General features: G+C 40.1%; 1 protein-coding gene across 7 annotated transcripts in view; it reads right to left on the reverse strand.

Moving 5' to 3' along the window:
- PLXNB2 (plexin B2) overlaps positions 1-13,601 on the reverse strand; it is a 254,435-nt gene that overhangs the window by 168,673 nt on the left and 72,161 nt on the right. For 3 of the 7 annotated variants that reach the window (XM_038154105.1, XM_038154107.1, XM_038154106.1), the window contains exon 3: positions 2,565-2,752. The exons of 2 other annotated variants lie outside the window; for them this stretch is intronic. The gene's annotated coding sequence lies outside the window, so the exon portion shown is untranslated. Of the gene's footprint in view, positions 1-2,564; positions 2,753-12,367; positions 12,435-13,601 lie in introns of all 7 variants that reach the window. 2 more of the 7 variants (XM_038154109.1, XM_038154110.1) reach the window with 1 other exon arrangement.

Raw genomic sequence — 13,601 nt, forward strand, 5'->3', positions numbered from 1 at the left:
AAGGGCATTTAATTGCTGTCTCGTTTCGTCTGGGGGAGAAGAGGAGAACAACTTTTTCCAGCCCTGATTGATGGCAGCCATTAGCACCTCCTAGCACAATACTGACTTACTAGAAGCATGATTTACATGTGAAGCTCAGCCACACAAGTGAATCAGATTTGCAGCTATGCTTACTTGAACAACTTCAGAGACAAAATCTTCACATGAAATGAATTTACAGAAATGCTTACACTGGCCGCCTATTTCAAGAGAAAACTCCAAAGATTAAGGAGGTTTGTTGAGACCTCCTGGAAACAAAAGAAAGTTCAGCAGAGATCTCACAGTTTTTGTTTCATTTGTCAAGCGTTCTATCATGTAGGTGGTTTAACGCTTGTAAAAGGGGAAAAACAACCTCAAAAAACACCCAACCAACATGATTTTTACTTATTTACATTTAACATTAGGAAACACTTCATGTCCACTAGGCATCAAAATTCCCAATTGCACACTATGAAAGGCAATGCTGAAGCATCCCATAAACTGTTTTCCCTTTTTCATGCGAGCATGTCTATTTTCTTTGTGATGGAGGAAAGAAGAAAATTAATATCCACATTTAATATCCTCCATGTTCTGGAGAGCAATAAGCCACATGCCTTGGTGTTCAAGCCAAACTGCTGATAGTGGATTTTGAGTACTCGTCTCATTTTATTAAAAAAGCAAAAGGATGCAAATCTCCCTTTCAAAAGAACAGGGCTCAAGAAACAACTAGATTAGTGAAGGCTTCTTGAAATAGCACCTTTAATCAGTCCTGTTATGTGAAATTTGCAGTAATTTCAGTAAAATTTGATGTAGTTTGATGCAGCTTATCAAAACACTTAATAATTGCAAAATATAAGATCAAGCACCCTTTGAACACCAGACTTTCCAGTCAGACATAGAAACAAGCTGAGGCACTAGGTATTATCAGACACACCTTCTTACATTTTTGGAAGATTTACCACAGGAGAGGCAGATTGAGAAAAGCTGACTTTCAGCAAGGCAAAGATGTACAGCCCAACACGCAAGCACTCATGTTGTCTCAGCTGTGGGAGCACTAACCCTGGCCAGGCAGAGGCTTTCTGAAACCATGCTAGCTATACCCACAAAAAAACCACTTCTGACTACTTTCAGAACATATGCTCTGTTGTTCACATAATTGGTTTAAAATTCCACAGCAAAATTACTCTGCAATTACTTGCTTTCAGTGAGTCCACTTCTTACATTGGCATCCCCCACAGGACCCACCTTTGTTCCTCAGTGATACTCATCTTGCCTGATGTGCATTTCTAAATAAGCTTAAATAGCGGCTATTTCTGTGTTATTTCATGCCTTTTCCTACATTTTGAAAAATCATGATTTTAGGTACATAAATGAGTGGGTGATGGCAGAATGCACATTTTTGGTTTAGAACAGCTGTTTTCACTTTTATTCATTCTGCAGCACACATGCATGGAAAACTGTGTTTTGATTCTTCCTTTCCCCATTTGTTTTTAAGGGAAAATAAAACTTAAAACACAGAAGCATCCAAACCAAACAAACAACACCCCCAAAAAAACCAAACCAAAACTAAAAACCTAAACAAAACCGCTCCCAAACTGGCAAGAGGTCAGATATTAAACACTAGAACACACTTGTTTCCTTAACTTGGCTCTTCCTAAATTTTGTTTTCCCCTCCCACTGTTTCCCTTTTCTTTGCTGCCGGGCAGGAGACACGTGTTTCTCTTGCTGGAAAGGCTGAGTGTTATTTCCAAAAAGTTCAGGCTATGGACAATCATTACTGGTAACTGTGAGGAAAGCAGCTCACAGGATCCCAGAGTCTCTCCTTCCCCTCCAGGCTTGTGCCAGACTGGAACCAGAGCTCTCAGTGGCAGCACCTTCAGGAGCATCACGAGCACCAAGAAAGCTGCCAAAATGGATTTAAACCATTTTGCAGCTGAAGAACAGCCCAAGAACCATGTTTGTGCAACCCCTTTATCAATCTTGCTTCAGATCTCTTTGGCCACTTGAGAATAAAGAAGAAGTTTTACATGCTGGTTTCTGAGAAACCTGCCGGACCAACACAAGCTAATCAATGTGAACAGGTCCTGGAAAAGATGCTGATCAAATCTCTCCGAGCGTCCTCAGAGTCACAGTCAAACCCACACACCTTCGAGATTCAGGTCAGCCACACAGCTGCTCAGCATCCCCTGGGAGACTCAGAATGTGAGTGCAAAATTAGGGCAAGCACAGCAGTAGGCTGCAGCGTGTTGCTGGCAGAGGCACAAACCTGCTCCTCTACCCATCACACCATCTATAAATAGGTTTATGAATACAGAACCTCTGCCAAGCTATTCTTGCCTTTATTTTTTTCCTTTGCTAATTTTTAATGCCTCTTGCAAGACTGACTCCTAGAAGTTTTATCTCCATTAGTATTAATAAACACTTATTAAATGCTCCAGCAATGTCTGAAAGTCTTGATAAATAGCAACAAATTTGTCTAGAAAACCAGAATATGATTTTGCATTTAGAAAACTCTATTGTATTAAAAAAGAAAAAAATGAGCTTACCTGAAAAAAGAAAATTCACATGAAAAATCTGTGTGCAGTCCACAGCTTGGGAAAAAAGAACCCACTTCTTCTGGGATTTCAAGAGGAGACAAGGTGGTGTCAGTGTGTGCTCTTGTTCAGCTGTGCTCCTGGGGGTGCCAGCTGAGCCCCAGAGCTGAGCCCTGGGCTGTCCCCCTCACTCTTTGCACCTGGAACAAGAAGACAGGTGCTCAGCTCCTTGGCACAGGAGCAGCACAGTGTTCCACAGCCCAGGCATAGCGAGGGAAGCCTACCCTGCCCGACTGCAGCCTCAGAGAAGGGGAAACTCAGGACAGCTGCCATTAGTGAGAAGCCTGGCTCCCTGCTCCTCTCCACCGCAGGTGCCCTCCCAAGATCCCCTGGGGACACGCAAAGCTCTACAAAGCTATCTACAGAGCATCCTAACTCTCCCAAGGAGGGACCACTTTTCTAGATAAGAGTACCCCCTAACAAATCTGCTAAAGCCCAGACTAGAGCAAGAACACTTTATGGTAAGAATTTTGTTTTGAGCTGCCAGCTTTTGGGTGACCAAACCAGCCAGGAATAATTTCTAACAGGGATATTAACCAAGGACTTAAATTACCTTGTACTTTCATCTGGTATCATTCTCTTGCAACTCTGTTTTTTCCCTTTCCCTCTCAACCCTTACATATTTCACCATCCATTTTCAAGGATGGATGACTAAATGAAGCCCTTTATTAAGGCTCAATTTTCAAAAGCAATGTCACCTTCCAGTTTCCCTTTGCTTCAGAAATTAGCTTCTAGGGGCATTTTCTTGAAAAGCCTACATCTATACTTATTTAAACTTTCTGGGGAATAAGGTTTAGCCTGATTAAATTTTTATTTCCATCTAAAAATAAAAGGAAATGCATAGTAAAGAACTAGGAAAGCTTGAGCCTCTTTTTTTTTAACTTCTGAAAGATGAAGACAAAGGAGACATATTATAATAAATTTTTTCCTTTCAGAATTCCCGAGAAACTTATGACCATATTCTTGAGTTTTGAGCTATGTGGAGTCAACTGCTAAATACTTGATGTATTCTGAACTAGCTGATCTTACGGGCCCTGATTTGAGCCATAGGACTACATAACCTCTGGTGGTCCCTTCCAAACCAAGTTATCCTGTTATTTTCTCCAAAGGGAATGAAGACCAGTCTGTGCTTTTCAGAAACATAGCCAACCTTTTTTTTCATGTTTGCCACCACTTTTACTGTGTGCATCTTCTCCAAACAAGGAACCTTTCAACAGCCAAAATCTATACTCATTTTATATATGAAAACTCTTTAAGTTATTTCAATTCCAAATTATCAGAAGTACTTTGTCACAAAAAAAAAAAAAGAAAGAATTTAATGCATTTAGGTTAAACTAGCCTGGTAAGAAAACTAAGAGAATGCATCTTAAGTCCTCCACTAGATAACACTAAAGAAGGAACTGGGGGTAAAAGACAGGTGATATTTCCTGTAGAAGAAATTCCAGCTTTACAGTAATACATTTCTCTAGCTGGGATTCTGAAGGCAGCACACTATTTTTTAAACCAGCTCTCACATGTCTCACGTTTCAGCCCTGTCTGCAGCGACAGCCGTGGAATCCCTTGCACAGTCCACACCTCTCCCTGCCAGCACCAGCCACCAGCCTCCAGCCACAGCTCCCTATGCCAAGGTCCAAGGTCCCACACAAGCCCCATCTCCTGAGGATCACCACACAGCCACTTCCCAGCCCTCCAGCTGCCTCCATTGTGGCCGTGCTTCAAACCTTTGAGCTGGCCAACAGCTTTACTCCACAGTAACAAGCTGACTTTTCAAACAGTCTCCTGGAAGATAAAAATTCTGAGGCTTTTCCCCCAAAAAAATTCTTAAGCATGTGTGTTTCTTGATAAATACTAAACAAAATGACCCCTTGTGCAATGCAGCAAGATCTGTTTCTCTGTGTACCTGCTTTCAGCAGAGAAGAATAGAGACATTATTTAATAGATAAGATATTCAGGGAATGAAGTACAGGAATTTCAGTTCTAAAATATCATAAAGACAAGACTTTAAAATAAAAAATAAAAATACTCTTTCCATCATTAAGGTGAAGGAATGCCATACAGGATTGGAAATTTCTCCTAAAATCTAAGTGAGCCTTATTCCTGTTGCTCTGACACTTCTGTCATGGCTGTCTTCTCCCTTCCCCTTCTCCAAGGGGGAAATGCCTTCTCTCTTAACCCCAGCAACCCACTAGCCATCACACTCTATCACTGCTTCTGCTGCAAGGGAACACTAACACAAGAAAGGGGTAATCCCCTCAGAAAACCACTCACATGGGTCTACCCAGTCAGTGGATACATATTCTTTCTTTCATTTTTCAAGAATCACAAGTGCTTCTCTATTCTAATAAAATAATTTCAAATAAATAATTTGAACAGCACACCATGACCAATTTTAAAGTTGAGCTTTAGCCTCAAACAGGTTCTAAAAGAGACTGTTGTTAGGTATGAAGAGCTTTTTCTTCAGCATGCCCATAGTTTGCTTCAAAGCTCATTGTTTAAATAGGACCAGTTGACATGCAAAGTCAAATTTCAGGATCCTGGGAATAGCTGTGCATGACGGGCAGCTGGCAGGCAGGTCTGCTGAAAGGATGCAGTTCTGCACATGAAGTCACAAGAGTAAGATTCCTAATTATATGCAGTAACCAAGGCATGGAAGAAAAAACAGTTCATCAGTTAGCATCCAGCAGCACAGTGAGAAAGCTTTGTTCTCTTCTCTGGAAAGAGGACAGTCGATACTGCTCATATTAAAGCCTGGATCCACAGCCCTCCAGGCTTAATTAGAAAATCATGAAGAGTACAAAATGGCATTGGATACAAAAACGATCATTTTTCAAGTAAATTTAGTGGAGTGAGCACTCTTACATTTACAATCCACACTCCCTTATCCACCCTTTTTCCCTCGTTAATGATACAGAGTTGGCTGCAGATGCAACAAAACCTGTCAGCAACTGCAGGGTGTCCTAAAGCAAGTCTTGCCTATTATTCCAGCTGTATAGATGAAGGTCGCTGACACTGCTAACACCTCTGACATTTTATAATCAATTGCCAACATTTACAGAGGAGAAAATACCACTAGCTTTGAACATGCTCAGAAAGAAAGAAATTCTTCTCAATTAATTTTAAGCTTGCTCTCTCCGAGCCAAAACATGAAACATGAGGCAACCTAACAAGTCAAATATTAGTGAGATTGTTTTCTGGCAGCCAGTACCATACTCTGTTTGTATATAAACAATTGTAGTTTATCCATCTCTTCAAAACAATTGCAGTATGAATCATTATAAGGACAACGTCAGAGAAAACTGCCAAATACTTGTAGCAGAAGAAAAATAATAATTTAACTTTAAAAGCAACTATGAATATTAGACTATCAGCATGTTGCTAACACCAAATACCTATTGGTGAAATCTAGTATTTTGTGGATTAGACTCTTGGAAGATGAAAGGGGATGACCTTTACCTATACCTTCACTGCTGGTAAAGAATGATGAAGCTCTTGCTGTACACTGCACATTCACCTCGTGCCTGCTTTTCAGAACAGGAACAGAGACTGCTGCCTTTTAAACTAGCCTTACATTGATTTTTAGCCAGCTACAATATTCCACTGCTATAGCCAAGGATGGAGGGCTAAGGAAGAGATTTTAAAACATTACTTTGTAAAGGGTCCACAAGTCCTGTCTGATTTATAAACTGTCAATGTGCTTGATGAGTTCAGCAGCCGAGAAGCCCTGGATCTGACATTACTGCCCTTACCCAATAGTTCAAAACAATCATTTTGAGTTAATACAGGGCCTCAGAGAACACGGGGATCTCTAACTTAAGACCTTCTAAAGATCTATATTTGGTCAAATCTCTTGCTCCTGACAGTCCTTCTCACCCTCCAGCTCCTAATTCAAACAATCAGTCCACCCTCGCTTTTCACAGGAGCTCGTTGCTGTACGTTGTAATATTTGCATCAAATACAATTGCCAAAGGCACTCCCATTTTCACTAATAGTTATCATTAGGAGGGGAAAAAAAAAGTATTTTTGTCCAAAAAGAGCCATTTCCTGATGTTTAGCACAGGCAGGATAACGGTCACAGGCAGCATCTTGGCTCAGCAGGCAACAGTAGTAGGTGGTAAATGAGAGTGCTGGGGAGGGGACAGATCTTTTTCTAGGGGGGAGAGGGGGCAGTGTCTGCTAAAGGAGGCACCCTGATGGCAGTAGATTTATGCATCCACTCTTGTCAGTCTAGGAGGAGGGAATCATTATGCAGGGCCAGCTGCAGGGGTGTGCGCTGCTGTCGGGAAAAATTAGAAGTCTAGCAATGAACTATAAAGAAAGGAGAAATGACAGAGTGAATGAAAACTCCATGATAAACCCATTTAGGCTCTCTTCACTCTGGGATGAAATATGAAGCATAATCTCTTTGGCATATATGCTGGCAGAGAGTCAAACAAATATGCCTAGGTGCTGTCAGGCACACGGCCCAGAATGTGCAGTGACAGCATCCACCCAAAGGACTGTGACTGCACAGGGATGGGGCAAGAACCCGGTATCCACCTTCAGCCAAGCCCTGGGGAAGGATCTCAGCACACTCAGATGTTTTTGGAAGGGTTCTCCTCTGCTGCTGAGTGCCTTCTTTGTGCAAACACCTTGGAACGAAAGCTTTTCCATTTGAATACCTTGAGGGAGTGTGGGGGATTCAGGGCAGCAGAGAGAAGAGATGACCAGACTAGAAAAGAGTGAAAAGCACCCAAACGACGGCCCTGGTATTTCACCCTTATTTGAGAAAATGATAACTTTCCAATTTCATGTGGCATTCCTTCCCCTAGGAGAATTTCTGAGTTGGAGAGGTCTGCATAACTTCTTGCCTTGTTTAAGGCAGAAGTGTGTTTTTTCTCCTTTGTTAATACATTCAGATATAAGAAATATTCCAACTATTTATTCAATGTGCTTGGTTATAAAAAAATAAGGATTTTTGGTCATACTGGCATCAAAAAACAAAGGAATCAGGAAAGAACAGGCAAGGAAAGCAGTGCTCTTCAATACACTCCCAAAAGCCCCTGGTTACAATTCAAGCCCCAAGCCTGAGAGGGAAAGTGTTTGGTAGCTTTTCCTTCTGCCTGTCCTGCTCACTGTTCAAACCTAGGGGCTGGTGAAACTCTTTCTGGAATGCTAATGCCTTGCTGAAAGCCAGAAGGTACAAAATGGGAGCTGTTTGGAGAATGCTTTCCTAGGGGAAAAAGGGAGGGAGGGATGTACTTCAAAACGTTATTTAAAGTTACACATAGGGACCCATAGTGTTAGGCATATTTTTACCAGGAACAGAGGAAATAGCATGCTGAGCAGAATGTATCATTGTAAATTCTGCTGCTGTATGTCCTTCAGTGTAAGCTCTTCAAGATACAGTTTGATGAGAAGGTTTGTTCAATTAAGTGTGTGAGAATCAGGGAAAACAAAAACAAACCACAAGCAGTTCTACTGTAAAAGTCCTTCTTTCTACTACACAGCACATTCAGAAACACAGGTAATTTTTTATTCTCTGTAAAATACTTGGATTCCACCTGCCTTTTTTAAAGGCAGCTCTTCTACAATATTCTTCCTGGTAGCATCATCTATCAAGTGTAAAAAACATTTATGCTACCAGGTGTCAGATTAAGACACCACTGACCACATTGCAGCTACCTGGTGTGTTTTACAAGCATTTGTACCTGCACCATGTATGCCTAACAGCTTAAAATCTGCAAAAGTTCAAAAGTACATTAAAAAAAATCACTCCAAAACAATGTTGATACATTACTTCATTAACATTGTGAAGGTGTAAATGGGTACTGAAATGAAGAATGAGATCTTCTGATGAAGTAAATGGAAGATATCTACATGCATGAAGGCTCAAAGAACATAATTCTGAAGGCCACTGTTTGATCAAAGTTTTGTGAGAAAACAGAAATAAACCACGAGCTGTTACAGTGAGCAACAGAAATAAAACTGGCAAATTCCTAAACTATGAAACTATGTAACTGTCACAGCGCAAAAAATACTTCTTAGAGCTACATGGTTATGTTTCACTTTTTTTCCTAAGGAAAGTAAGGACAGGCAAATGTATAATTTTAATATCAATTCAGGAAAAGCTTTAATAGTAAGATATCAAATATATATTGAAAAGGGAAAAGGAACACAGTTATTTATCTGACTTGAAAACAGCACAGTGTCAAGTTAATTTAAAATTCAATTTCAGTTTAAAGCATTACAAGGAAGAAAGAATCCTATGTATCATAGGCTGTAAATTGAAATCCTAGCAAGGTTTTTGTCTGCCAACTAGCTGTGTATCAGCTATAAAGCCAGATTGCAGGTGCTTCTTTTAGGAGATTGGGCTGCAAGGCTCATATTCCGAGAAGTTTGTCATTTACTATTCCCAAAGGCATTTTATTTAAATTTTTTTTATAGTCAGTTAGTTAATGGAAAGCTGGCAGTACAATAACCCAGAGGTAATTTCAGCAAGGTACAGTATGTGATGCAAAAGCACAGAGGGTCCTACCCTGTGGAAGTCACCGAGAAAGTGCGCATTCATATAAACACATCTTTTATGAAAGCAAACATGCAAAAGCAGTTTGTCTGCAAAAACAGCTTTTAAGGTGACAGGAATTTAATAAATAAATAAATCTTGGAGTTTTTTCCCCTTTCTAGAAAATACACCTGCACAAAGGTGTTTCATTTAAACTCTACACAAAACCTTGAACACAATGGTTTGAGGGAAGAGGCAGGATAATCCTCCCAGTTTCCTGAGCTGAGGGATAAACAAATCTGATAGAAAGGACATTTAATTCACCCCTGAACTCCAAACTGAATGAAAGCCTACTCAGATTTGGTACATATTATAAAAAAAAGTGACTCAAGGACAAGCGCTAGACTTCCAGCTTCAGAAGGTTCCTGCAAAGTTCACCGAGCCACATGATCAGAAAGGCAAATTCTGCTCAGAAAGGCAGATTCTGTTCCTCAGCCACCAGCCACTCACAACCCAGCTGGCCAGCAGACAGGAGCTGGGCTGGAAGGGCATGGAAAACCTGCACCAACACAGAAAATAAATGTATAGTCCTGACCTCTGCTCCTCCTAAAGAAAGGCAAAAAAAAGCTGCCATTTACAGCAGCTGGGCTACTTTTATTTAGTCACATAGGCCTTGAACCTCCTAGTACAAACACTGTGAAACCTCAAAACCTTGCTGAGGGAGCAGATGAGCACCTTGGAAAGCTTTAGTTTTGTCAAAGTGGAATTTAAGGTGTGTGCAAATTGGTACTCAGGAAAGGGTAATCTTTGAGGACATGAATTTATCTCCACTGACATATTCACAGCTGGGAATCAGTATGAACAGCTTCCTCATGCTGATACATTCCACTTCTTTTTCAAATGGAAAGATGTGGAAAACATTATTAGAGGTGATTGAAAAGGGCTTTCATACTGCAGTAACGGCTTTTATCCTATCTGTGAAAATTACATAATTTTCTGTAAATTTGTCATATATGCCCACTATATAGAGTTACATTTTTCATAAAACAATAATTTCTAAAAACGCTGGAAGATTTACAAACACTTGGGAGGGAGGAATTTGATACATCTTGAGATAGAAAAAAAACCTTTTGCCCTTAAATATTATTTTTTAAAATACATCTGGGCCTCTTCCTGCTCCCACAGCAATACATGAGTCTGTGGTTATGCCCCTCCCCACTGCCCTTCAAATCCCCACTTAAACCCTCACCCTTTAAATAGCTTATTCACCTTGTTGCCTTACCATGCATTTTTGGACTTACAGCTCTAAGGTAAATTTCGAAAAACTTTTGCTGGCACTTAATAATATGGAAACTACTACCCCTGCACCGATATTTATAGACATAGAATTACAAAAATATACCATTTACTCTAATGTACTGCTCTTTCCCTGCTTTCTACTCCAGCAGAAACAGGTTTAGCAGTGACAAGGAATTAAGATATCTTCACTATGCAGTGCCCTAGTGAAAAAGGTTTACATCTGAATTATGCAGTGTCCCTTGCAGAATGGCCAAAACAAGCCTCAGTTTGCTTAAATTTCTGTGAAAACTAAGAATCACTGTTTAAAAAAAACAAACACCGAAATAATCCAAATTTAAAATCATGCTTCATCTTTTACTAGGAAAACCAGGCCACAGCACAGGGATGCTGCACACAAGAGGACACAGTACTTGCTTTCTTTCCAAGCTGTCCCTGACACAGCATGTGACTCTATTCTAATGCTAGTTTTTAGTGAAACGTTTTTTTGGTTGCCAGATGTTGCAGAACCCAAAGAAAGAGGACTGGAAGCTGGACATGCCAGCTGCTCCAAGAGAACTTGCCTTGGACTAAAGCAGCCTGAGACTGGAATGTTCCTCACGTGATGGAGAGAGCCTTCTGTGCAGGACTTGAGGCTTCGGGTTTTTACCAGTTTGATGGAGTTTGGGAATTCAAGTTTTACCAGACTCTGTAGCACTGTGTGATACCATTCGATTGCGGTATGGGCAAAACCAACTAGCAAAGGTGAACAGAGATGATGGTACACAGACACCACAACAAGGTTTTCATAGGAAGGCTCACAATGTACCATGGAGTGGGTAAAAGGATTAAATCCTGCATCAAACTCCATCCCACTGCACATGTAAGAACAAAGAGTGGTGCAGCAGAAGACCAAAAGCAGCCTAAGACTTTACATTTAATTGTCAATCATTTCATCCCGAAAAACTAAAAAGAGATTGTTTTAAAATAATGTTAAATGTTTCAATTCTCCCCCTTACGTTTGGTTTGCACACCAAAGTGATAAAAAAGCTTCAAATATTCCAGTATTATGAAAAAAAAAAAGTATTGGTAGTAGTTCAGAAAAAAAAAATCAGAAAACCCAAGTATATAATCAAATTCTTTGAAGGCATTTTCTGTTCCTTTAAGATTTTATACTAATTGGTGAACCCCTCATTTAATCTCTTATCATTACTGATCATTTCTAAATGACTGAGATTTAGGATACACTATTTTATGATGGTGCACCTAATGAGATCAGTTTTTTAATAAAATTCTAGGCATTTATATTAGAGAAAGGCTTTGACAAAAAAATAGGAAGGTAGCTGCATATCATTAAGAGTGAGCCTGTTCAGATCATCATAATCACACTCACTATTCTTTTTTTCTATACCATTACATGGTATAGGTGAAAATCACAAAAATATATAAATCCTTGATACTATCACAAAATGCCTGCAGGTCCATTTATATCTCACTCTCAATGTATACACAAAACTTTCAGTAAAGAGATGCTCTGGAGGATAAGCACATGCCACTTGTGATTAACTTAAGCAGATCTAATTTGGCCAGCAAAAACATTAGCTACTTCCTAACTTGTTTATTGACCACTATCAGAAAAACAATTCAACATCCATGTCAGTACTGATATTATTCTAATTTTAGTATTATCACTTTTTATTCCTTTTCTTGCCTGTGAAATACATAATTATGAAAAGGAATTATCATATATACATATATATAGATAGGTATATATAGGTGTCAATAAGTACTACTAAAATTCTGCTGCTTCATTTTTGTGCAGAAGTATATTTAGAGCTACTGCAGGTTGCCAATAAGACTGCAGTGTGTCCATATGTTAGATTATACACAGCCTAAGCAAATGCTGAGGCACATAATCTTTTAGTAGTATAGCAGTTTCAGGCTTGGGCTGATTTTCCTACAGAAATACAACCTATTAGTATTCAATTTTGAGCCATACCAGAATCACTCCTTCAATAGATTCAAGTGGCTTGATCCTTTGCAGCAGCTCTTTTGAAGTGGCTAACCTGAAAAAAAATTGAACAGACAAGTGTGCTTTATTTCTGTTCATTCCTGACTTTATTGGTATCCTGTTTCTGTGCACTTCCCTCCTTCACTTGGGTCCAGTCCAAGCCACCCAGGCCAGGGAGGAATCCCTGACCCACATTTGGAGGATAAACTCATGGTGGGCTTCTGGGGTTTAGAGCAGGCAGCATGAGATCACCTGCGCTGCTGCTCTTTGCAGGCTGATGACACTGAGAAGTCTGTGTAAAGTACTGTTCGTTCAGAAAGACAACAATGTGAACAATGGCCACATCAGGGAGTGAACAGATCTGCATGGCTCACAAGGAATCATGTGCCTCCTGCATGAAAGCCCTGGAAGAGTTTTCCCTGGCTGCTCAGCCAAGCCTTGAGACTGTACCTGGGAGATGTCATTTGCTGCAGTTTGAAGTCCTTTTACCACAGTCTACATAAAGGTAGGAAATATCCTGTTCCTCTACAGGAAGAACTGTCTTTAGAACCTACAGTGGTATTTTATCACTTCACCTATTCAGGCTGGAGCACAGAGCCCAAGAGAGCTGAGAGAAAGAGATGCACGTGCAGTCAGTCAGCACCACAATCCCTGATGATGCTAGGTCGCTCCAAAACACTTGCTGTTGTCCATATTGATTTGCCTGCTGAGGGAACCCCTGTTCTATACCTATAACCCAATTGTTCCTGCAATTTTTCCTGCAGAGACAATTGAAAGGTAAATGTAGACAGAGTTCTGCATGTTCCCAGCAGAGTCTTCCAGGAACTTTCCATAGATTTAGTCAATTGAGTACCCATTCAACTTGCTATCTCCATCTTAAACTTCTTATAAATAAGACATGAAAGAAAAGAAGTTTTGATCCAACCAGAAAACACAATTTGTGCTGAAAGGCTGTGTTAGTGCTAGTTGCCATTAAACCTCACAACCACACTGCAAGTCAGCCTGAAGAGAAAGCGTCCTTCTATTGCCAGGTATTAGTCAGTTCACAAACATGGTGTGCATAGGAATAAGTTATGGTACAGGATCAGTTATTATAGATTATACACTGTTATACATTGTTATTCCAGTTCAAACACTCTCACCTACTCTAGTTCTGAAATGTATTAGCCTCACTTACGGGTAAATACAACTGTAATGAACACTAATAAATAGACTACAAATA

This window comes from Motacilla alba, chromosome 1A (genome assembly GCF_015832195.1).
Source record: "Motacilla alba alba isolate MOTALB_02 chromosome 1A, Motacilla_alba_V1.0_pri, whole genome shotgun sequence".
NCBI lineage: Eukaryota > Metazoa > Chordata > Aves > Passeriformes > Motacillidae > Motacilla > Motacilla alba.